The sequence below is a fragment of the Symphalangus syndactylus genome, chromosome 19 (assembly GCF_028878055.3).
Source record: "Symphalangus syndactylus isolate Jambi chromosome 19, NHGRI_mSymSyn1-v2.1_pri, whole genome shotgun sequence".
Classification (NCBI taxonomy): Eukaryota; Metazoa; Chordata; class Mammalia; order Primates; family Hylobatidae; genus Symphalangus; species Symphalangus syndactylus.
In genome coordinates this window covers 24127424-24153384 of record NC_072434.2, presented here as the reverse complement: position 1 = coordinate 24153384, position 25961 = coordinate 24127424, and the positions used below count along the sequence as shown (strand labels likewise).

Sequence of the window (25961 nt, the reverse complement as noted above, 5' to 3'; positions counted from 1 at the left end):
TAGAGGCCTTTCCTGATAGCCTTATATAAAATGTCATACCACATATAATAGTCTGTTCTCATCCTGCTAATTAAGACATACCCAAAACTGGGTGATTTATAAAGACAAAAAAGTTTTAATGGACTCACAGTTCCACATGTCTGCGAGGCCTCACAATCATGGCAGAAGTAAAAAGCCATATCTTAACGTGGTGGCAGGCAAGAGAGAATGAAAGCCAAGCAAAAGGGGAAACCTCTTATAAAACCACCAGATCTCCTGAGACTTACTGCCACAAGAACAGTGTGGAGAAAGCTGCCCCCATGATTCAATTATCTCCTACCGGGTCCCTCCCACAGCACGTGGGAATTATGGGAGCTACAATTCAAGATGAGATTTCGGTGGGGTCACAGACAAACCACATCATTGCACTTTCATAATTCTTTTATTTATCTTTTTAGTAGTTATAGCCCCATGATTGATTATGTATGTGTTTACTGTGTGCAGTGAATTTGTGTTTATCATTGTCTTCTCAGCAACTAGAAGGGTGCCAGACTTATAACAGGTACTCAATAAATACTTGTGGAATGAAACAATGAATGAGACAGCAATCAGTCACAGAGATGCATCAGCCATAAGATATTTTAGGATTACATCTATTTGTTGTATTTCATAATCACTTCCTCTCCTAGTCTTATAATGGTACTTCTGTTATATTCAATTCCTTTGTTCCTCAAGATTTATTCTCGATAAGCTTATTATTTGTGCTTTTTAATGATGCATATTTAGGACATACTTCCATTAAAATCTGTAAAAGTAATCATTGTCTTCAACATTGGTCATGTATTGGGCATAGATTTGTAATTCATATAATTAGAATCCCACTCCTATCTGATTCCCCTCAATTCCTAAGGTTTTTGTTTTCAGTTTATTTTAAAAATAGGACTATTTGAATATTACAATTTAGGAAGAGGCAACTTAGTACCCTTCACATTTCTAGAGATGTTCACGTTCTAGAGCTGGCTTTTGGATTTCTTCAGGGATTTTTCTAAATCCTTACACATTAACTCAATATTTTAACAAATATTTACTTGTATCTATTAGATCAAGGGCACTCTGCTGAACGATTGAGATCCTGCCTCCAAGGATTGGTCTTCTAAGGATGAAAATACAGTAACACAAGATACAGTGTTGTAAGTACCCTTAAAAGAATAGAGGTGAAATGTTATTGACATTTAAAGAAGAGATTAAGTACCACAGTGGTAGATGAGTAAGTATTAGAGAAGGTGGCATTTGAGTTGAACTATATTTGCATATTCAGAAAAGAGCAAGAAAAAATCATTACAATAGGAGGAAATAGCATAAGCAAATTTGGGAAGTATATGGAAAACAAAACAATCAGTTCACATAATAATGGGAAACCTTGGGCTATGATTGTTTACACACTCAATTTCTTTGTGCAAGAGTGTGCTTACTGTAATGCACAGTATGGCCTAAATATAAGTAGACTTGTACATACACTTGAAAACATGTACTTAAAAAATAAAAATTTCTTTCGTTTTTCCTACTTTTATAACTTAAAAACCCCCAAAATCAATGTTTAAGTTACATTAGAAAATTCAATAAGTAATACATACAATTGCAGCAATGTAGGCATATGTAGCTTTGAGCTCTTGAAGAAAAAAAATTACATAAGTTTTCAATTATTCTTTACATTCAGTGTTATCAGAGTATGTGGCACACACTAAGTTACTATTTAAATGTGTTAACATTATCAGGTATTTGCTTTCATGATAAAATACCTGCCTACATATGCACATTGAGATGGTTTTCATGTTTTCTGGGCCAGGGAAACTTAAGATAAAACTGCTCTTCCATCTTTGTATTTTTAGTGAGAGTCAACATGTTATCTCCTACATGCAATTCATGACTTCACTATAACTACCTTGATACATTGCATTACTAGCAAATATATGGCCAAAGAAGGACACAAATAACTTTTAACTGTTAGAAGGCTTGCATCATGTGTGAACCTGAGGCAGAGCAAAAAAATGTAAACTTCAGTTCGAATGTCAGTATTAGGCATTTTCCTCATCCGAAAGCATTGTTTCCTTTATATAGTTTCTTTTTTGAATGATTTTGAGCAAGGCAGAGCAATTACGTGGGGTGCTGGCGGAGGCCCATGCAACATCAGCCCCAAGTGACCAGGCACACACTCTTGGGAAGTCCATATGTGAATTAACAACTGAGAGTTTTTCCTGTGTGGGTTGCATTTGCTTTTTATACTTTGAAATAATAAAATTATATCTGGCCTGAAACTACACCAACTTAAACATGTGCTCCAAATGTGTAAATGAAGAAAAACATGAGGAGAAAAATTAATGGCTGCCTGTTTTTAAGTCTTTTGTTTAGAGAATAAACACTTGAGGAAAAATATTAGTTACATTTCATGCTTAAATCCATATTTCATTTTTGGCAATTACAATGTCACCTCATCCGAACTGATGCCTGAGTTATCTTTCCAAATGCAGATTTGATCCTGTCATAGTTTTGTTTGCAATCTTCAGGCGACTGTCAATTACCTCATACATAGACGTGTTCAAGGAATGTGGTTCTATAAATGAATCAGGTGTTTGCAAAGGAGCTAGATGGCATTCCCAGAATAAAATCGTACACATATATCTTGAGATCCATTTTGTGAATGGAATGTTGTATAAATGCCTCCATAAACCCATGAGATTTTCCGAGAATTCTGCCAGCACATTGCCTTCGCACTCAAACTGCAGCTCCTCTGGGTCCCCGGCCTGATGGCCTGCTCTACAGATTTTGGGTTTGCCAGCTTCCACAATCACATATACCAATTCCTTAAAATTAATATCTCTCTCCCTCCCTCTGTCTATACATATGTGGATGTATACATTTATATATACATTATCTTATTTTTTTTCTCTAGATAACATTGACTAATGCAGGAAAGTTGTATGGTTTGAAGATGACTATCTGAATACTGACCAGCCTATTCACATATATTTTGCTCTACAACTCCTTGGTAAATCCTGTCATAGACTCCTTCATAAAATTGTTTTAGAACTGGGACACTTGAAATCTGTTGGATATGTCAGCTTCACTTTTGCACTGAAATTATTCCAACATGCAGGACTGGCTTTCCCAGTAGTCAGTACAGTATCTCTAGAATGTCTGGTCTGAAAGGTGACAACTTTGAAGGCTATTTCTGCTACATGCCACAGCCCTCCTACTGCTAGCTACCCTGGAAGGCAAAGGGTTGATGTCAATGGAAGAACCAAGAACAGATGATAATGGAGGAAAAGCATGAGAGAATTCCATGCCTCATCAACATCTTTAGCAAAATTGTTTCTACTGTCTGAAAAAATTAATACTGCATGGTGAAATGATGTGGCTGGCGATGTTCTCATCTCATGATTAGGACATAAATAACTTTTAATTGTTGTTAGAAGATTTGCATCATGTGTGAATCTCAGGCAGCAAAATTATTCATATGGTAACATACTTTTTTAGATATTTGCCAGGTCCTATTATTTTTGAGTATTTATGATAGGCAGTTTAAGAAGGAGACTTTGCAGAAATGTTGAATGAAATCCTTTACTTAAAAAAGTAGGGTTAATTTAATGTTGAAACCAGAGTTGAAGTACTTGGTGGAGTGTAGACATGACGTTGAGGGGCAATTTTCTTGTAGCTGGTTTGGGTGGAGAATCAACTTGCTCTGACCTCTACAGTTTGGAGCCCTATTCCTAAGTCCTGGGGAATAAAGGGCATATGCCTCTTGTGTAAATCCCCAATTATTCTCTACCCATTGTTTTAAGCGGAGATTTCTGGCAATCACTTCAAGCTTTGGTAACTCTTTCCTGTGGAGAATTATCTACTTATTACCATATATGTGTAGGTTTTTGTGAGCTATCTTTATGAATATTAATTTAAATAAAGAAATAAAGCTAGGATTTTTTTTAACTTTACTATACTGTACTTTTGTACTTCATATTCAATTGCGTTTTATTTCTTTTATGCATATCTTTATGGGGAAAAGTTTCTTTCCCTACTCTTGTCTTTTCATGTGTAATGAGTTCCATTAATGTAACACTTTAAGCTCTCCTTTTTATTCTACTCCAGACACGCATTTAAATGGGAAGTTGGGAAGGAAAAACTGGGCACATGAGCCTGCATATCTCCATATCTTCTTTTTCTTTCTCCCTCATCCTCTCACTGTCTAACTCTCATGTTCTCTTCCTCTCTTTGTATTGCCTAAAGAATGTAATCCTCTCAGATGACCTCTCTATGCTATAAATTTTCAGCCCACATACTTGAAGGTGTGAGTCACATTCTTCAAAATGATCAGCTGTAGCAATAATAAAGGTGATATTCTGCCTCCATCTATTTTGCTTCTTATTTCAGAACTCGAGTGGGGAAGAAGGGTGCTATTTATTGACTTCCTCAAGAACTCCAACTATCTAATGCATGGCTTGAAACAAATATAACCTTGCTTTCTGCGTGGAATGAAGTATTATCCACACATATTTACCTATATTTTATACTACTGTTTCGGTACTTTATTTTCTTTTTTAATTGTGATTCAGAAATATGTGTGCAGTAGGGCCTAATTATCATATTCTAATTTTTCTTCTTAAACAACAAATCGATTGTTTCAATTAATTGTGCTGACACTTCATTTCTCCTAGGTAAAATGATAATCTGTACCTAAATTAGGAAAATAAGTCAAAAGAATACGGATTAAGACTTTTGATGGCAAACACCTGGATTTTGCTCAATGAAGGAATATAAACTTGACCAAAAAAGAAAACAACTTCAACAACTTTCTTTTTAAAACTATTTTACCACAGATTTTGTTATTTTACAAAGTTGACATATTTACCCTTAATAAATACTTTTAAATTCTCATTACATTAAAGCACACAGGGAGTCTCAGCAGAGGGTAACACTGCTCTGAATTATGATTTCTTTATTCCTTCCTATAGTGTTCCCATTAATTCAGAGGTACTATTTCTCTCCAATGAGAAAAATCATCAAAATCAAGAGCAGAAAAATAGGCTACCTTTTCATTTACTCTCTCAGTAATTGAAACCCCCATACCACTCTAGCATCTAACATTGAACTATATAAACGCTATAGCAATTCAGTCAAACTCTTGAAGCTGGCTGTATTAGGGACAATGAGCTACAATTACACTCTAAAAAACATAATCTGAGACTATATATATGTCAAAGTCAACACTTTACAGGTGGCTGATAAAGAACCATATTGATACCGAAAAGTCATTAGGGACAATCAGCTGTGTTAACGGGAAAGAATGACATACCCTGGGGGGAGCACCATGGCAGTTGTTATCATAGCTGCTTGGAATCCTACTGCAATGCCATTTCCACAAAAATAAGAAGAGAGCATAGACTGTCAGGGGCTGCCTTTCATGGCACTTGAAATCTCTTTGGAGCTAGCATTGCACACCTGAGTCTCTATGACCAAAATAAAAATGTGGCTATTGCTTCTGAATGCCTCCCCAGCTTCATCCAGATTCCTAGGTCAGAGAACCCCATGCATGGCTTCTGTTTAGTCCTCACAATGTGTTCCTTTGCTATCTCCTTGCAATTTCATTGGCTTTCTAAATTAATTCCATCTGTTATTTTAAAAACCATCTTAGCTTAAAATCTTTTGAGCAGTTTCATTTGTTACATCTTCCAGGTTCACCCCATAGAAAGAATAAAACCCCCTGACGTTTATGTGGCCAGTTTCTAGGAAGTATAATTCTGTCATCTGGCCAAAATACAGACATACCATACTTTATTACACTTCACTTTATTGCACTTTGCAGAAATTGTGCTTTTTGCAAATAAAATGTTTGTAGCAACCCTGCATTGAGCAAGTCTGTCTGTGCCATTTTTCCATAGTATGTGCTCTTTTTGTGCCTCTTTGTCACATTTGGTAACTCTCTCAATAATTCAGAACTTTTCATTATTATTTTATTTGTTATGGCAATCTATGATCAGTGATTTTCGATATTTACTGTTGTAATTTTTGTGGGTGCATGAACTGCACCTATATAAAATGGAGAATTTAATTGATAAATGTTGTGTGTGTTCTGACTGCTCGACAGACCAGCCTTTCCCCTGTCTCTCTCCCTCTTCTTGGGCCTCCTTCTTCCTTAAGACACAGCAATATTGAAATCAGGCCAACCCTACAATGGCCTGTAAGTGTTTAGGTGAAAGATAGAACCACACCTCTCATTTTAAATTTAAAGCTAGAAATGATTAAACTGGGTGAGGAATGCATGTGGCAAGCTGTGACAGACCGAGAGCTAGGCCTCTTGTGCTAGTTAGCCAAGTTGTGAATGCAAAGGAAAAGTTCTCCAGGAAATTAAAAGTGCTACTTCACTGAACACACCAATGATAAGAAAGCAAAACAGCCTTATTGCTGATTTGGAGAAAGTCTGAGTGGTCTGGATAGGAGATGAAACCAGCCACAACATTCCCATAAGTCAAAGCCTAATCCAGAGCAAGACCCTAACTCTTCAATTCTATGAAGTCTGAGAGAGGCGAAGAGGCTGCAGAAAAAAGTTGGATGCTAGAAGAAGTTGGTTCATGAGGTTTAAGGACAGAAACTGTTTCTGTAACATAAAAGTGCAAAGTTACACAGCAAGTGCTGATGTAGAAGCTGCAGCAAGTCATCCAGAAGATTTAGCTAAGATAATTAATAAAGGTGGCTACACTAAAAATATATAATTTCAATGTACATAATACAGTCTTCTATTGAAAGAAGATGCCATCTATGACTTTCATAGTGAAAGAGGAGAAGTCAATGCCTGGCTTCAAAGCTTCAAAAAACAAGCTGACTCTTTGTTGGAAGCTAATGAAGCTGGTGACTTTAATTTGAAGCCAATGCTCGTTTATCATTCCAAAATTTCTAGGGCCCTTAAGAATTATGCTAAACCTACTCCACTTGTTCTCTATAAATGGAATGACAAAGCCTGGGTGGCAGCATATCTATTTACAGTATGGTTGGCATGCTGTATTTTAAGCCCGCTATTGAGACCTACTGCTCAGAAATATAATTTTCTTTTAAAATATTACTGCTCATTGAGAATGTACTTGGTCACCCAAGAGCTGTGATAAAGCTCTAATGCAAGAAGATTAATGTTGTTTTCATGCCTACCAACACAACATCTATTCTGCCACCCATGGATCAAGGTATAATCTTATTATTTAAGAAATACATTTTGTAAGGCTATCACCGCCATAGATAGTAATTCCTCTGAGGGATCTCAGTAAATTGGAAACCTTCTGAAAATGACTCATCATAGTAAATGCCATAAAGAACATTTGTGATTCATAGGAGGAGGTCAAATTATTAATATTAACAGGAGTTTAGAGGAAGTTGATTACCACCCTCATGGATTACTTTGAGGAGATCCAAGACTTCAGTGGAGGAAGTAACTGCAGATGTACTGCAAATGGCAGGACAACAAGAATTAGAAGCGGAGCTTGAAGATGTGATTGAATTGCTGCAATCTCATGATAAAACTTTAACGAATGAGGAATTGCTTCTAATGAACAAGCAAAGAAAGCGGTTTATTAAGGTGGAATCTACTCCTGGTGAAGATGCTGTAAATATCGTTGAAATTACAACAAAGGATTTAGAATATTACATCAATTTAGTTGGCAAAGCAGCTGCAGATTTTGAGAGGACGTACTTCAATTTCGAAAGATGTTCTACTATGGGTAAAATGCTACCAAACAGCATTGCATGGTACAGATAACTCTTTAATGAAAAGAAAAGTAAATCAGTGTGGTGAGTTTCACTGGTGTCTTATTTTCAGAAATTGCCACAGCCATCCCAAACTTCAGCAACCACCCACCTCACCAGTTAACAGCCATCAACATTGAAGCAATACCCAAAACCAGCAAAAAGATTACAACTCTCTGAAGGCTTAAATGATCTTTAGCATTTTTAACAATATTTTAAATTAAGGTATGCAATTTTTTTACATAACGCCATTGCACGCTTAACTCACTATCATATAGGGTGAACACACTTTCATATGCACCAGGAAACTAGAAAATTCATGTGACTCACTTTATTGCAATATTTGCTTCATGCAGTGGTCTGAAACTGAAACCACAAAATCTCTGAGGCACGCCTGTATTCTCCAGGTTAACTGTGGATTGGTAAAAAATCAAACTAAGCTCTTTCACATTTGTTTGGCATATAGAGAAGTAAAAAGATAATGATGGTGACATTGATGAATGGGATGGAATTAGTATCAAGCTTCAATGGTAAGAACAAGGATCTCAGAAATGTAGTCCCAAGTTTTAACATGACAGGTGGTGAGAACTCACTTGTCAATTGGAGGGTGTCAGATGACTAATTTTCTAAAATCAGTGGTTGCATAAACTACTGCTGCTATGAGAGTCCAAGCCATTCCAGAATTTACAGTTTGATGAGAGTATTCTGTCTTCATCTGTCTAGCTCCAAGAGCATCATGGCATCCTACCACTTCTGCTGCTCTGAAATGATTCTGAAACCACTAGTTTTTTAGGTCTAAGGTTTGCTGAAAAAGCTATGTGGCATAGGGCATCAAAAGGAGCACTGTCCTAATCTTGAAGATTCTTGAGGAAATCGTAGGTCATAGTGTATTGGATCAGATCATGTGTTCAGTGGTTATGCTAATTGTGCTTATGCTATGCTCATCTAAACTCTCAATGATATCATTGATTTGATGAAGATAGATCCTGAAACATTGAGAATGACATGAATGAATGTTAAGATTCCAGTTGTTGGGCCGGGCGCGGTGGCTCACGCTTGTAATCCCAGCACTTTGGGGGGCCGAGGCGGGTGGATCACGAGGTCAGGAGATCGAGACCACGGTGAAACCCCGTCTCTACTAAAAATACAAAAAAAATTAGCCAGGCGTGGTGGCGGGCGCCTGTAGTCCCAGCTACTCGGAGAGGCTGAGGCAGAAGAATGGCGTGAACCCAGGAGGCGGAGCTTGCAGTGAGCCGAGATCACGCCATTGCACTCCAGCCTGGGCGACAGAGCCAGACTCCATCTCAAAAAAAAAAAAAAAAAAAAAAAAAGATTCCAGTTGTTATTTGTAGCATATCTAAACTCTTCCAAAGGCCTGTACATTTATTGGAACAAATATCCTACAGCAGCTGCTACTTCTTTGATCACATAGAAAATGTCCCTGCTTGGTGATTTTCTTTTCTTTCATGACATGTGCATCCTTTAAGAATTGGGGAAAATATGACTTTAGTAAACTAATAACAACATTTTTTATATACTATCAAAGCAAGAAGTAATTATGTGATTTAATAAAATTCCCTAAGAATTACGTAAGAAGGCTGGGCGCGGTAGCTCACGCTTGTAATCCCAGCACTTTGGGAGGCCGAGGCGGGCGGGTCACGAGGTCAGGAGATCGAGACCACTGTGAAACCCCGTCTCTACTAAAAACACAAAAAATTAGCCGGGCGTGGTGGCGGGCGCCTGTAGTCCCAGCTACTCGGAGAGGCTGAGGCAGGAGAATGGCGTGAACCCGGGAGGCGGAGCTTGCAGTGAGCCGAGATTGTGCCACTGCACTCCAGCCTGGGCGACAGAGCAAGACTCCGTCTCAAAAAAAAAAAAAAAGAATTACATAAGAAATATTGATATGGAAATGCAGATTTTTTTCTGAAACTGATACATTTGATTAATTCTTGGAGTCTCATTTTAAAAACTCTAGATTTTATTCTAATATTACACTAAACATAGTTTAGTATTTTTATTTTTTATTTTACTTATTTATTTTTTTGAGATGGAGTCTTACTCTGTTGCCCAGGCTGGAGTGCAGTGGTGTGATCTCGACTCATTGTAACTTCCGCATCCTAGGTTCAAGCAATTCTCCTGCCTCAGCCTCCTCGGCAGCTGGCACTACAGGTGCACACCGCCATGCCTGGCTAATTTTTATATTTTTAGTAGAGATGAGGTTTCACCATGTTGGCCGCTCTGGTCTCAAACTCCTGACCTCAAGTGATCCACCTGCCTCAGCCTTCCAAAGTGCTGGGATTATAGGCATGAGCCACCGTGCCTGGCCAATTTAGTGTTTATTTTTATAATTCTAAATCTTTAGGATATTTACTCCTCTGGTCATCATTATGAATATCAATTATATTAGCAAAGTATTGAATAAGGACAATTTAAAAAATGTAATTCCCTGAAATTTATTGCTATCCACAAATTTATGATTTTTACAATAAAATGTTCTGCAAACATACAGAAGATATATTTTGAATATAAAAGAAAAATTAATTATGGTGCACATTTTAAAATGTCATTCTGAATCAATTTGCTTATGAATACATCAAGGGCAGATAATACATTTTTCTCATATTTTTTATATCCTCCTGTGTAGTGCAGTGTTTAGAATAAACAAAGCCTTAATTAATAGATATTGAATTAAAGTAGCACAGTGATCCAGTCTCTGTCCTCCTACCCTGAAAATTAACTAGGGAATTTGGTCAGCATCTCCTCTTTTGTCTTCTACTCCTCAAGGACAAAGTAGTAAATTAGCTTTACTCTTTACTTACATAGTTAAAAAAATGAATATATGAATGTTTGAATTCATGACTCAAACATCACTTATGAGCATGGAAGCTGAAGAAAAAAACTGATGAAAAATTATAAATGGGTACTCAAATATAAGATATTCTGGCTGGGTGTAGTGGCTCACGCCTACAATTCCAGCACTTTGGAAGGCCATGGTGGAGGACTGCTTGAGGCCAGGCCTGCAGCGAGCTATGATCTTGCCAGTGTACTCCAGCCTGGGTGAGAGAGCAAGACCCTGTCTCAAAACCAAACACAAACAAACAGAAAGCATAAACAAATCGCTTTCTAATAATAGCTTCTGGTTTCTTTAATGACTTTTGCAGTGACTACTCCATAACATTTGGAACTCTGATTCATTTTTCAGGGATAAATAATGGAACTTCTTCAGGATATTCAACATGACTTCAGCAGACAATTTCAAATTTATTGTAGAATTTCTTAGAAGTTAGGGCAATACCGTAGAGAACTTTGCCACAATTGCTTCCTGTTCCCTACTATTATGTTGCATTTGACCTTCAATAAAAGTTCTACTACAGTAGGCTGAAATTGCATATAAACACACTAGAGACATGTTTTAAAATAGTGGATACCTTCAAAACGAAGGTATTCTGAGGTATTCCTGCCTTAGCCTCCTCAGTAGCTAGCACCACAGGTGCACATCACCATGCCCAGCTAAGTTTTATATTTTTAGTAGGGATGGAGTTTTGCCATGTTGGCCATTCTGGTCTCAAACTCCTGACCTCAAGTGATCCACCCATCTCAGCCTCCCAAACTGCTGGGATTATAGGCATGAGCCACCGTGCCTGGCCAATTTAGTTTCATATATATATATATATATATATATATAAAACATGCATATATTTTTTATGTATATTAGAAATTACTTCAGGTCTAGCAAATAACAAAAACTGTTCTTCTGTTGTTTATGGAATAAATGAGTTTCTATAGTGAGTTTCACTACCTGACATAAAATCAAGAACTATTTTTTTAGAAAGCTGGGAACCAACAAGAAAATTTTCGGGTAATGACTTAACACCACTTCTCTAAGAGAGAAGTTGACTTGAGTCACACTTTCACATCTTGTAACTTTCAGTTGATTAATGCTTAAAGAGTCACAGGAGAGAAGAGAAGGAATTGTGAGTCCAACCAAGTCTCTAACTAAACCGAAATTTAGTTGTTTATGGAAATTTTAGAAAATGCCAAAAAAAATTGAGAGGTGTGAGATTTTCGGATTTCTAAGTACATATTTTTAATCCTTGACAGACTCCATTAACCTTGATCCAAGATTGAGACCATCTACAGTTTTCCATTTTTTAAACCATGAGAACATGAATTATGTTGATGCCCAATGACTTCCCCTGAGCTAACATTTGAGATTGATTATAAAGTGACCACATTGTAACAATTTGATAACACTGTCCTTGGACTCAGTTTTATCCTTCTGTAAGGATTATTGGTGGCTACATTGATTTGGATGGAAGCCACTGCAGGCTGGACTTCTGTGCTACTGTGAATGGTCGTGTAGGCAAGCTCAGTACATTTACTAAAACGCTGTGAGATTATTTTTTAAATTTGCAACCACTATTGGTATATTTTTTTGAAACATTAGTTCTATTTAGATGGAATAGCAGAATATAACATGTTGAACAAGTAAAGGAGATAAAAATACCGAACAGATGAGCCATAGGGAAACATGACTGAGAACAAACTGATATTTATAAAAATATAAAGTGTATTATCCACACAGGTCAAATCTTATTATGCTGAATTTTAAGAGAGTTTAGTATACAGTAATTTTAAATAAATAAGTAAAACGAATAGACTTCTCCATTGTGCTTATACATGTTCTATCTCAATCTTCCTTGTAATGGAACTTATTACAGAGTTTTGACCTGTGCATCTAAGTATTGATTACTGATGATAATCAGGATTAATATGATCTTGCATTTGAAAAATTCTTTCTTACTTTGATGTTTCCCCCTCCCCCCACCTATTATCTCATGTTTTAAGACAAAAGTGGTGGGAAGCCATGAAGCAAAGCAGTTAGATGCAGGAGTAAAAAGTCTCTCTAGCCTCTGAGTTCAAATCCTAGCCCTATCCCACAGGCATTACAGCATCTTGAGCTTACGACCTGGCCATCCTGTTTCTAAGTTTCCTCATCTCCAAAATAGCATAATAATGGGAGAGTTGCCTGATAGAAATTTTATGAAAATTAGGTGCAATATACATAGTTTTATGATTTACTTGTAGTAAGCACTTAATAAATGTTTCTCGTATTATGAGATATATACAGCATGGGCTGTTATGACTGTTCACAGACGAGGAAACTGAACAACAAAGGGGTTATGTCCTTCTGTAGGAAGTCTGATGTTTCTTATTAAAATGAATTGCTCAGCTTTATCCTTAGCAGGCTTTTATCAGAGCTAATGTTTTTAACCAAATGGGTTCATTGTGCCCTTTGTTTCCCTTGACGCAGTCATTTTTAAGGGGAAGTCCAAGTAATTGAAAGAACTATACTTTTTATCACTCTAGATACTATATGAACGTAGATTACTTGCTTCTCTTCTCAGGCCTCAGTTTCTTTGTCTTTCTGCAATCTCTAAGGCTCTTTTGTTAGTAAATGATGTTACATTATTTCACATACTAGATAATTAAACTCTTGAACTCTAAGATTTGACTCTAATAAACAAACCATCCTAAATTAAAAGAAAAGAAACCCACATTTTGGCCATAAAAATGTTATGGATTATTTTCTGGTAATAATTAGGTACTGATATTAGGCACTCCTAGGCCAGTTCTTTCTGTTTTTAACATCCCATTTCAAAAATGGATGGAAATGAATGGAAATTCAGATCCGTAAACTCAGCCTAACATTGACAGCAGTTATAGAAACAAAGTTTCACCTACCAAGTCCAAATATGATCATTAATAATGTACTGTGTATTAATAGGTGCACATGGTATAGACACATCAATGCCTAATGCAATGACAAATCACATCCAAATCTAATAGAAGTAAATATTACTAAAATTCTACATTATTTTTATTAAATAATTAATTCCACATTTTCAATTAAGAAACTACTTTTGATATTTATTTAATATGGTCTGCTATTGCATCTCTAACTTTTTTTCCTTCATTTTCCTCTGTCTAAAGATTGGGCTTATATGACCAAATATCAGTTGAATAAATTGATATTTTTTTAAAAAGAAGGATGAAGAAAATCACAGACATTTCTGAAATTTCATATTATGGATAGATTAAGAATAACTGAATTTCATATGCGATGAATACCTAAAAAGCAATTTAATTTGAATCTATTCTGTATTTATAGAATATTCTAGACCTGGAGATAGTTTTGGTAAACAAATAGATTTAAAAATTTGTTTCCAATTGCCTGCTTTATGGCATGATCTAAATAGTTATTGATTAGAATTTCGTAAATTAAATCTTTTGTATAGACTTCAGTGAAAAAAAATTGTCAATATAATTATAACTATTTACATTTCAAGTATATTTTTAATTCATGTTACATTTCTTCTTTAACTCACTTGTGATTTTTTTCTCCATGGACTACCATTACTCATGCTACACTCTTCATATTTAGATTTATATTATTATCGCTACTTCTGACATTTGAATCTATAAGTTCCATCCCTTATGCTTACTATTAATGAAAGTTCATTATATGTACATCGTAGTTATAAACCAGTTTAAACCTAAAGCATAGTCTGAATTAGCAAGAGAATTTATAACTTATTGTCATTTATTCAGAAATAAGAAATCTGAGTTAAGTTTGCAATGATAAAATTCAAGGTAAAAGTGTTGGCAACAGTCACTCAATGATCAACTTTCCTATAATAAAAAATAATGGTAGTGCTAACTTAAAACATAATAAATTTGATAATACTCTGAGGACATCCATTTTGTAACTCTTAGTATTAATGTCTAAATCAGCAGTTGGAAAACCCCCACAGTCATATCATGTGGTTCAGTAATAATAGTTAAAATCTATCCTGCAGTGAATCTTTTCTTTTTTTGAGCTACCCAATGGTTCCATATTATTACAGAATTTGCAGAGAATAATTTCTACCCCAAAAGAATCTTTACAAATAAGTGCCCATGCTGTTTCCTGACTTTACTTGGCTTATCTGTAAAATGCATTATCAGAATTGAATAAGATCCTTTTAAGCTATGTGATTTTACATGTGATACTTCATAGAGAAAATCAGCGGATTCTGGTGAAGAATGCTTTTCAGAAGACACAGATAGGAACCAAAGTTCATATACAAATGAGTTTAAAATATGAAAATTAAATACTAAAAGAGAATAACCTTGAATAAGTGAGACCACATTTTAAATAGGATGGATCACTTGGCACATGTACAATATAGAGATTATTTTGAGAGCTCAGAATTTATTAATTGGCTAATGGTCTCATTTTTAGATAATCATGTAGAGATACATCCTAAGACCTGGGAGATCCACCAGCCCTACGTCTCTAAATTACTGATAAGGAAAATGAGGTCCAAAGAGAGCCATCCAGCAGTTGAATAACATGTCTTCTGACTCCTTACCCAGTTCTTTTCTTATTTGCTATTTTACCATGAGAAACAGACATAGGTATTCTGAAAGACAGTTAATTAATTGACAGAATTGTGGAGAAGAAAACAAAAAAGATCGAAATAATAGACACTGTGTAATTATCTGGAGGAAAGAATATTGGTAGCTTTTTAAGTCTAGTAAAGATACAAATGTCCAAGGAAAAGAAAAAAATAATAAATATTTAGTAAACATATTTCAAGTTCTTTTGGCCAAATTATAAGAAGAGAGCCTTTAAAAAACAGCTTTTCATATTCTTCAATTTATTTTATAGCAAAAATGTGATGTCTTTGAATAAATGACTTGGCATACAAAACTCACAGAATAAAGAATTTTAAATATATTATTGTATAGTAATAATATGTTCTTTTGATAAATGGTATGGCTGCAATCATTGTATCAGCATTTTTTATGTAGATCTAGTGTAAAAAGTCAGAAGTCACATTTATTGAGGGCTATAATATACTCTCTCTGAACCTGAGAAAAGATGGAGTCTTTCATATTCACCTGTCTTCATCTTTAGACTATGTTAGCCCAAACATTGTCTGGAGTAAATATTTACTAATGGATACTAATTGTCCAATTTTGAAATAACTCGTAGTTAATAAATGTGAGTTGAAGATAGTTTAGGTGGATAGCAATCTCAAATATCTAACAAAAGTAGTACAGTTGCTTACATGTTTTAGGCATTAAGATGTTGACTAAAGTTTTAAATTGACTATAAGTATCTCTTGATATATTGCTACCTAGATAATTTAATTAGTGAGGGAAGTATTAATAGGGGACAAATCATTTAAACTCACCTTTACATATCTCTGAAGTTTTTTGTCTATAGATTATGTTTAGGATCATACATGATAGGAAAGGTGCTGATGCAGATTTCTACTCTGATGCCGTGGCAGAGACAGAGCATTAGAGATTTGTATGGCAATGCATTACCACATGGTTCATGTAAATCTGCAGTAATACTGTATTCAAATAAGGATCTTGGTTTCAGTACACTTGTTCAGAATTGCGTTTGCCCCTTTTTAAAGGAAAATCTAGTTCCAAAAAGCAACCCTACTGTCAATGCTCTTTCTTTAACTATGATATTGGTGCTATTTTCTTGGCAAACAAAAGATAATTCTTATGGATTGTTAGAATATTTTATAATAAGCACCTTACAATATCCTTTGAGAGTGTGGCATATGAAAATTAATGCATGGAGCTAACTGTAGTACATTCTTCTTTATGAAAACAATAAAATGGGAGACACAGAACTAATGTTAAATAATAACATTTTAACCATATTACCAATTCCTTATGTAACATAAAAATAGCTAAAATGTAAGACTTAATTCCAAAGAATTTGAATAAAAGAAAGGCATGAGGCATATTTTCTCAATTTCTGCAACCATGAAATTTAGTTGAAGCAGGTGGAAAGATCTTTTAATTTAAATCTTTAATCAACGTTATGGTTTTAAACTGAAAATATATTAATAAGTACAGTATCCAATGAATATATTTATTTGAAAAAGTTCAATAACTTAAAGACAAATTTAAAAACTAGTTAGGAATTTTATATTTGATACCTCATTCTTTTTATTGTTTCTGATATGTAGGTGATTAAAATGTAAAAATAGAGACATGAAAGATAAGTTGCAAACTATGAGATAGTGATTACTTCCATAGCCAGAGGGAAATCAGGATATGAAATGAGGATGGGAGTCTTCAATTGTATATAAATAGTTCTTTTTTTAATAATTTGGGGGTAAGTATAGCAAAATATTATAAATTATAAATCTTGGTGGTGGAAATATGGATATGTATATTATATTGCTTTTACTTTTCTGTGTAGTTTAAAATATTTCAAAATATAAAATAAGGTTTTTTCTACATTTTAAAATTCTAGCTAAAAGAAATGCTTATATATTATTTCTCCAGTGAAATTTTAAAACCAACCTTTTCCTCAAGTTAGATATTTTATTGTCTTCACAATTCAAAACTATGTATTTAAAATACATGAATTTATGTAATTTGGATAATTCTTTGCTAAACAAAGCATTCAGCAGAAAAGTAAAATAAAATTCTGAATGTTTTTAATGTAATCCAATACTTGCAAAACTTTATTTCCCCCTTTTATGTTTATATAGTTAATATAGTCATTTCATATGTTTATGCATGTTATACATAATAACATTAGATTTTAGAGGCAGATATATGGTTGGTTTGTTAAAAATATCTATTAATTAGTATGTATAAATGGATGTTCATTTATATTTATCAAACACCATGTAAATACATAAATATATTTTATAAAATGTAGTAAAAATTGTTTACTAAAAACACTAAAGTAGCTTGTGTATTCATCTCTTAGTTTATAATTTTTAAAAGTAAAATTAATCCTTTAAACAAATATAAGCCTGGAATAGAAGAGCTTTATTTATTACTAAAAGTGTATGTGTGAAAACATAGAGGAAATAATTATATAAAGTTTTCTATGTCCCCCTCAAAGTAAAGTAGCTTAAATAGAAATCACTATTTTAGATATATTCTTACAAGAATTCATTCTAACAACAAATGTACTAATCTGGTTTAAATGTCAGTTGCACTTGAATAGCCTTAGTTATATCTTGAAGAAGAGCAATATGCACTGTTTATTAATTATAAAAGGAAACGAATCTAAGTTTACTGAGTTTTTAAACTTTTTAATAAAAATGTGAGCATCATAGCTACTGGATTATTTGCTATGTTCAACACACTCCGTTCACAATTAAAGTTTGCACATAGTGTCTAATAATGGTCAAGCACTTGCAAAAATGTTGCACCTGGAACAGGGAGGAGTGAGAAGGGCAAAGGTCAAAACCAGTCCTTAATAAGCATTGACTAAATAGACTTTGGACTCAGTGAAAAGTCCAGACGACCCCTGCAGCGTCATCTTACAGCTCTGATTTTCCTCTTTTCAACATGTAGTATAATCCATAAATACAACCAAATCACTAGCAGCTTAGTCTTTGGTTTGGTTTTTATCTTTCAGTTTCCCCCCACTGCCCCCTTCACAAAGATTTGAAAAATTAACCCCTTTCTGTCCTCAGACTAACCAAATAATGAATTTCTTCATAGTCACTGTTGTCAGCTTAAATCGTTAACCCTTTTCAGGGCAAGAGGCACTTTGTAAAGTGGCTCATAAAAACCAGAGTAGTGACTGAGTGTTTCATTTTCTCCCAATATATTTTGAATAGATAACTAATAGTAACAAGCCAGTCAAACAATTATACAAATCAGTAAATTATGTCTCTTTTATAAATGTTTTTAAAGCAATAAAATTAAATTAATACTTAAAGCCTTGTGAGGAATTTTTACTTCTGTTTTCCCATCACACAGTGGTTGTATTTTCATGAGTTTCTTGATCATTCATAGGTATAATAAAAATGTCTATAACCAATTTTTGACACACTCTCCTAATTTCAAATTATTTGATACAGTTTACACCCTGATATTGACATAGTCTCCTCTTTTCATACTTGTCTTTTATTTTTCTAGTCCAACATTTGCTGAAGGAGAAGTTAGTTCCTTTAAGTTAAAACGGTAATTTCCCTACAGGAAATATACCGAATCAAGTATAAACCACAAGAATGAGTCGAGCATCTACTTCAAGTGCATTAGTTGAGAGAAGCCTTCCACTCTGAAGTGGGCACACTTCATGAACCAGAAGTGAGAGCTGCCCAATCAGATTCAGTGTAATTGTATTATTCTGTCTACTACACTGCAGATTTTCAGAATGCCAAAGACATCTGCGTCTGTCCCTACATTTATCCTTTTGATGTCATGTCTACCCTGTTAACCCTGTTTCCCTTAGAGTTAAAAATATAACATTTTAAAACAAAACTTTAAGAAGACAGCTCTGCGTGTGAAACATAAACAGCACTACTGAGGGTGAGGCAAAGTCCTAACTAAGCAGAAATGACTGGGAATGCAGCAAACTGGGTGGAAGTTCAGAAGTGTGCTATAGTCTGAAGGAGGATCCTTTAGAAGGAGCATGAAAACAGATAGAAGTAGTGTCCCTGGAGAGTTAAAAGAGGCCTGGGTTTCTCAAGGATTGCTGTTCCTAACTGATTGTCACAGTCTTAGAGAACAGGAGAGAGGATATAGCAAGGGGCAGACATTTTGCACGATTGCAAAGCTTCCCTAACTGGCCCTATTTTTTTATGCTCTGTTCGCCTACAGAATCAGGATACATGGAAACAAACAGACCAGTAAATCTCAACCATGACCCCACACAAATAAAAGTACCAAAACTTATTTCAAAGATAAGTAGAAAGTGTTTCTTATTTTATGTAATATTTTTGATTATCTACAATCTTGCAGAATCAAGACCAATTTTTCCAGAGTAACACGGAAAAGGAGAAAAATGGGAGTAGCTCAGAGTTCTATTCCTTATTTAAACCTATCTGTCCAGAACATCTTAGCTTCAACCATCTGAAATTATAACACCAATGTAATTTTACTGTTTTTTCCCCAAGATTCTATTATCCATTACCTCCGACAAACAAAGTTAGATTCAGCACTACTAAAATGTATAGTTTTAAAAGTAAAGCAAAGCTAGAAATATGTATAATGTAATACTTTTATGTTTGTTTTGTTTGTGTATATTTTGTTTGATTTCTTAAGTTTCTAAAAATCTTGTATTTATTTGAGGTAGGAAAACAAGAATTGGCTAAATCACTGCCCTTAATTTTTCTAATGGGTTTTTATAATTCCTAAATTGATGGGAAAATCATCAAATATTAGAAAATTCTTATATTTTGGAAGCACAAATTGATTCACGGAACATATATATATATATATTATATTCTCTCGATATAGAATGAATATATATATACACACACATATATATAAAAGACGATCTCAGATATTTAAATTTTCCATGTTCATAAAGAATTTACTTCATATTTTGGTGGCTTAGAACATGCCTTTATATTTGTGAATCCCATGAACAAAAACAGTTCAGTTTTCTCTGAAATTTTGATTTAAAAAAATTATAATTGATCTTATCATTCATAAGACTTGCACTTTTCAAACAATTGTAAAAACATGGCTTTTGATGATTAGGCAGCACATATTTTTGGACAACTAATAGAATTTGCTTGAGATCTAAGGTACCTGATGAAAAATGAGAAAAGAACACTAGATCAGGTAGAGTGTTGCTCTGAGACCACTTCAAAAACCCTGATAATTAATTTGGAGTTTTTCTTATCTCTATTATATATTTTTAAAGTATACACCTTTGGTTTATGGTTTTTTCTGTCTTTATTAGGAAAACAAATGTCAATATGTCTGGATAACTTGTTTTCATCTAATATTTTCACCATTTGAATAATAAATGTCTTTTAAAAAAATCTTTGACTCTTTGCAGTAATAAATAAATTGCAAAGATAATTATTTGAGTCAAGAATTTTTCAAAAAGAAAAAAAATCTGGGAACTTAGATGCCCACTTTTAATACATACGTAATTCACTGAGCTATACTGAATATGGAGATCACCTTCTATTCTTGATTTTTTTTTACTGGTCCAAGTTCAAATAAAATTTACATAAAAATATTTTCTTTATAACATGACTATATAGATAATGAACCAAGAATATTATATATTGAATATTTTCATGGTAAATTTGAGAAGCATATGTATCTTCCAAAAATAATGTTTTTTTAAATAACAAGAAAAATTAATTTAGTATAATCATTCTTTCATCTTAATTCAACCAATATTTTATTTTTTAACCAATAAGGTGCTTACTAGACAGTTGAAACTGTGTAAGCGAATAACTTAAAAAAATTACTTGTGATAAAATGATAGAAAAAGCCAACTCAAATAATTTTCGTTGAAGACGAATCTTGCAGCTATATTAATACTAATAAAAATTAAATGCTTTTGATTAGTCTAGATTGGCTCGTAAGGGTAAAACACAAAGACAAAACTGAGGCAGTGAGCCTCACAATGCCTCTACTGATTTCTCTACTGGCCCTTCCTCTGCACATGGTCAATTAGAATTGAAAATCCTGTGCTGATTTCATTCGCTGGAATTTTTAAGCAGGTCAGGAAGAAAGATGTTATTGAAAGGAAAAGTCTCATCTAAATAAGAAAGGAGCACGTGGCCATCTGGTCTTAGCTATACATATAAAAAGTTATTTCAGCTGAACTGCAGGCTTGATGTTTAAAAAGATGTGCCAGAAATCAAACCAAAATCTGTTTACGGTAAAATATCCCAAATGTTTCTTTTTAAACTTTCAAATATGCAATACACAGTTCATTTCCTATCTGTGATTCATGAGCCCATTTGACCCCAGCGCCTCACTGAGCTTGACTGAGTTTCACTCAGTAGAACATTCAATCATTTTTAGAACACTTTTCCTTCATAGAGTGTCAACAAGACAGTGGAGCTTTTGAAAATTGTGAAAATAACTTTGATAGTTTTCACTCAAATTAATTTTGAGTATTGTCGTCATGTAGGATTGCAAAAATAAAATTTGAAACATAAAGCAGCCAAACCAGTTTCCCTTGTTTTCTCATCGCAACTTGAGGTTCCTGTGCATTCTCTGCACAGTGCTCAGGTATCTACTCACAATAATTTCAGGCCCTATGCCTAAAGGCTAAGTTAAAAAAAAAAATTCCCTTTTCATGAAGAGAAATTTTAAGTGTTGAGTCTTCTTTTGCAAATCACTTTCATGGTAGTAAGAAACAGAGATGGTTTTAAAAATCCTATTTTATACTGTTTGTCAAATTAGAGTCATATCTTTTGATATTATTTTTTGACATGAGGTATTTGTGGTAATTATAACATCAGTACATTAATTCATCCAATATCTGATAATGCCCTTCTGGTGGTATAGACATATAGACATATAGTTGATGTCCCAATCTGAATTTTATTGTATTGAAATACATTAGTAGTCTTCAAGAACTCTTATTATAAAGTGACAACAATTATTTGGGGTCAGAAGACTATATTCAAATACTATATATATATATATATATACACATATATATACACACTAAATATGCTATATACATGTAAGAGACATACATGACCATAATACCAACACATGCTAAACAAGGATGTAGATTTAAGCTAAGTCTTCAGATAAATAATTGGATTAAAATATTCTAATATATGAAACAAAAGCCTCTTGACATATCTTTGACATAAAATGCCCATTGGTTGTTTTTGTATATCTACTATGTTTGTTCTGCCATTTCAAATAAATCATTGCCATTGTGTAAGAAGAATAAACTGTACTATAGTAAATTGTTCTTTCTCCGTTATGCTCTGAAAAACCATTTGTTCTTGAATTGGCGTTACGTAGTTCAACTATTTCAATCAAGTCCATTATCTTCTTGTCTTTGAAAGATGTCTTTTCAGTAACCTGTACCCAGTGGGCAATGTCATGTATTGTTTTTTGAAAGTAGGTAAAATTTAAACACAACTATTTGCCCATTTTAATCTTTGATAAGGAAATTATATAATTAATCATCAATCTTCCACTGTATGTTGGAAGAACTGTTTATGTCAAAATTATAGAGTTAGGCCAAGAATTTCTTAAAGAAGTTATTTATTAGTTCATAGTGGAGTCTTACCCTATAGACTGTCATCTAACTTGTGTAGCTTGTTTTCTCTAAGTACAAAATGTGTCAATTCTTTAGCTACATACTTTTCTTAACAATAATAACATGAAAACAGAAAAAGAGCAAAACATTTTTTCATTTGTTTTAAAACAATCACACAATACATTGACAAAATGAATCTTATTAATTTGTTGACATATATGTAGTGCTGTTTATACATATATGCTTTGAAAATCCTTTCAGATTAATTGCTTTTTAGTATGCAAGAATGAAGAAGTATTAAGAGCAAATTCCAAAATTATAAAAATTATGTATCAGATACGTGGTATGTAAAAACTGGTAAGTATAGCAGTTATTCTATTCTAATGAAGATTAATTTAAATTACATATCAAAACTTGGTAGTTAAGGGGTAGAATGTATACAGAGTTTTTCTATATCTACATCTCAAATCTGGCAATATGTTTTGGTAAAAGTATTAAACTTTATTAACGTGAAATAAAATAATGTACTTAAATATGTGCATTAATAAAAATCTGATCACATGTTTGGTGAGTAACTATCCAGTGTAAGACCCATAAAACAGACTTGAAAATAAATACAAACACTGAACTAGCTCACACAAAAGTTAATTCAACTATTATCTAATCCACAGATACACCCTTATAAAAGCACACGAGAGAGCATTACTTCTAAATCATTGGTATAAAATTATTCTCTCCTAAAGAAATAAGTTAAAAGTAAAAAGGATTTAATTGTTACAAAATGTTAAGTGGCGAATAAAAAACACCAAGTCATAATAAATTGCAGTATTGTAGCATTTTTATCCAACTTGATTTCAAAATGCTCACCATTTCTACATCTTATTTATATCACTGAAATTCAGCCGCTTTTCAAGTGTTCAAACAGCATATTAATAAGGCTTCCTAGAACCAGGAAACTCTGACTACATATATCTTGATAAACATACCCATCCTGCCCCATAAACACATCTTCAAAAGAAAGATAGCTGCAAATAAAATAGTCCTTTCCTGTGGGTGTCGGTTAACCCCACGAGCACGTGAACTTCCTATGGGCACACACCCAACATACATTAGCGATTAGGTGATTGAAAATGTTGCCCACAAAGGCAAAATTTTATATATGATGACATCACCAGCTAACCTGGATTTCTCTGTGATATAATGATATAATTTCCTGGTTGAGTGTGTGCATCTTGAGACAGAGAGAAAGAGAAAGGAGAGCGAGCATGTGTGTATGTATGTGTGTGTGTGTGAGAGAGAGAGAGAGAGAGAAAGAGAGATGCTTAAAGAACAGCATCATCAGAAATGGTATATAACCTTCTGCAAGGTTTGCAAGAATCTTTCGACAGACCTTTGACTTGTTCCAGATTTCATGCAGCGTAAGTTCATTCAAAAATGCATTCTCCACACAAACAAATTACGTTATGTTTAGTTAGCACACTATTAGTTCCTAAAATATTCTGATAAGATCTGTTGAGATGAGATTTCTACACCAAATGAGGCATGTGCATCTGTATGATACGGTGCGGGAGTTGCAAAGTCCCTTGAGACCTGCCTTTGAATGGGTAAGACGTCTTGGTTGCAAAGGTAATGAAAGGGTTAAAAATTGAGGCTGTCTAGGGTAAGAGAAAGGGGATATTGTTGTCTTTAATCTTTCCGCAGTATGTGTAAGACTTCCATCCCGGATCTGCACATAGCAGTGGAATAGGCTCGGCATGCATTGCGTGCAAGCTCCTTGATTGTAGAAGGGGAAAAAAATCTGGCTGGAGTCCAGACAGGCTGGAGCTCTGTTGATCATTATGTCTAGCCTTCAGGTGTCTCAGCACACAGTGGGCGGCGGTGGGGGAGGTGTAGATAACATGAGAGCAGACAAAGAAAAAAAATGGTGTATTTTTATAAGATTATGTGAAAATTTGTATTTATTTTCAAGTCCTCCTTAAGAAAATGAATCCTAACATCTTGGACTTTTATAATTAGAACACAGGCTCTGCTCTGGCAGCTCTCTTTAAGCCATAATTAGTTATGTCTGGAGCCTTTGAATAATTCCTTTCAATAATTGATGGAGTTAATATTCTCTTTTAAAAATGAGGAGGACAATGTTTTTCACAAACTCTTTTTGTTGGAGGCTTTGTCATTCAAAATTTTCATCAGTCATAATCACACTGGTGTCATTTGCCTTTTCATTTCTTATAAGACTTAGCTTATAACTTTTTAAGGATGTGGATAATTCTAAAAGTAAAGGCATAATGTATTGCTAGATTACTCTAGCTGAATATAAAAAGAAAGCAGTAATACAGGAACATTTTATCCATTTGTTTCCAATTATTTTATAAATTTAAAAACTGCATTGTATGTCGCTTCTGTTTGAAACTCCATCAAAAAACCTTACTATGAATGTAAGGAACTTAGATGCTAATCATATCTTTTGCTTGCTAGCAAGAAGAAATGCCAAATTATTTTATTCTTCAAGCATTCTTCTATAAAGAAGCTTCCGCATGCTTCCTCCCCACCCCCACATCCTCACTCCACCCTATTAGGAATTTCAAAAAAAAAAAAAAAAAAAAAAAATCTTTATACATGGAAGGCTAGATCCTAAGACAGAAAGCTGTCTTTTCCTTCTGTCTTTACACTGGCCACTTTCAGTCGCCTTCACTTCTGCTGGGACTTTATTTCACATTGTGTGGACTACAACACTGAAACCAGTTCAGTCTCTATCCTTATTATAAAATTAAAAGTGGTGGTTAAAAAAACATATAAAGAAAGCCCTGGCTTGAAGCCATTGTTCAGAATTTAAGAGCTATTTGCCCCCAAGTGTCTTTGCAGTCTTTCATAGCTAATTATAATAACTGTCAGATGTCTGGAAAGTCTATGGTGCCCTTGTCAGTGGAGTCAGCAAAGTTTGTCTTTTATTTTTCTTGCGGACAGAGCAAATCTGATTAGACATAAAAAGCAAAAAGAAGTGAACTAAGTACATATGCGTGTGCCTTCATTTTTTCTTATGAACAAAGCAGCACACTAGAGCGATGTTCCGGCGCACAGCCTCCTACAGCTACTCTTTGGAATGCCTGACTTTTATTTAATTCTTTATCCTTAACAGAATAAAGTATGCAACAATTGTCCCTGGAATATTTTC

The 25961-nt window shown here is 34.1% G+C and overlaps 2 long non-coding RNA genes across 3 annotated transcripts in view; one reads left to right on the top strand and one right to left on the bottom strand.

Moving 5' to 3' along the window:
• Nucleotides 1-25961, bottom strand: part of LOC134731967 (uncharacterized) — a 52775-nt gene that overhangs the window by 26463 nt on the left and 351 nt on the right. The gene's annotated exons all lie outside the window — the stretch shown is intronic.
• Nucleotides 1074-4382, top strand: LOC134731971 (uncharacterized). Its single transcript, XR_010114729.1, has 2 exons — nucleotides 1074-1169; nucleotides 2930-4382. It is a non-coding gene; the product is annotated as an uncharacterized lncRNA (long non-coding RNA).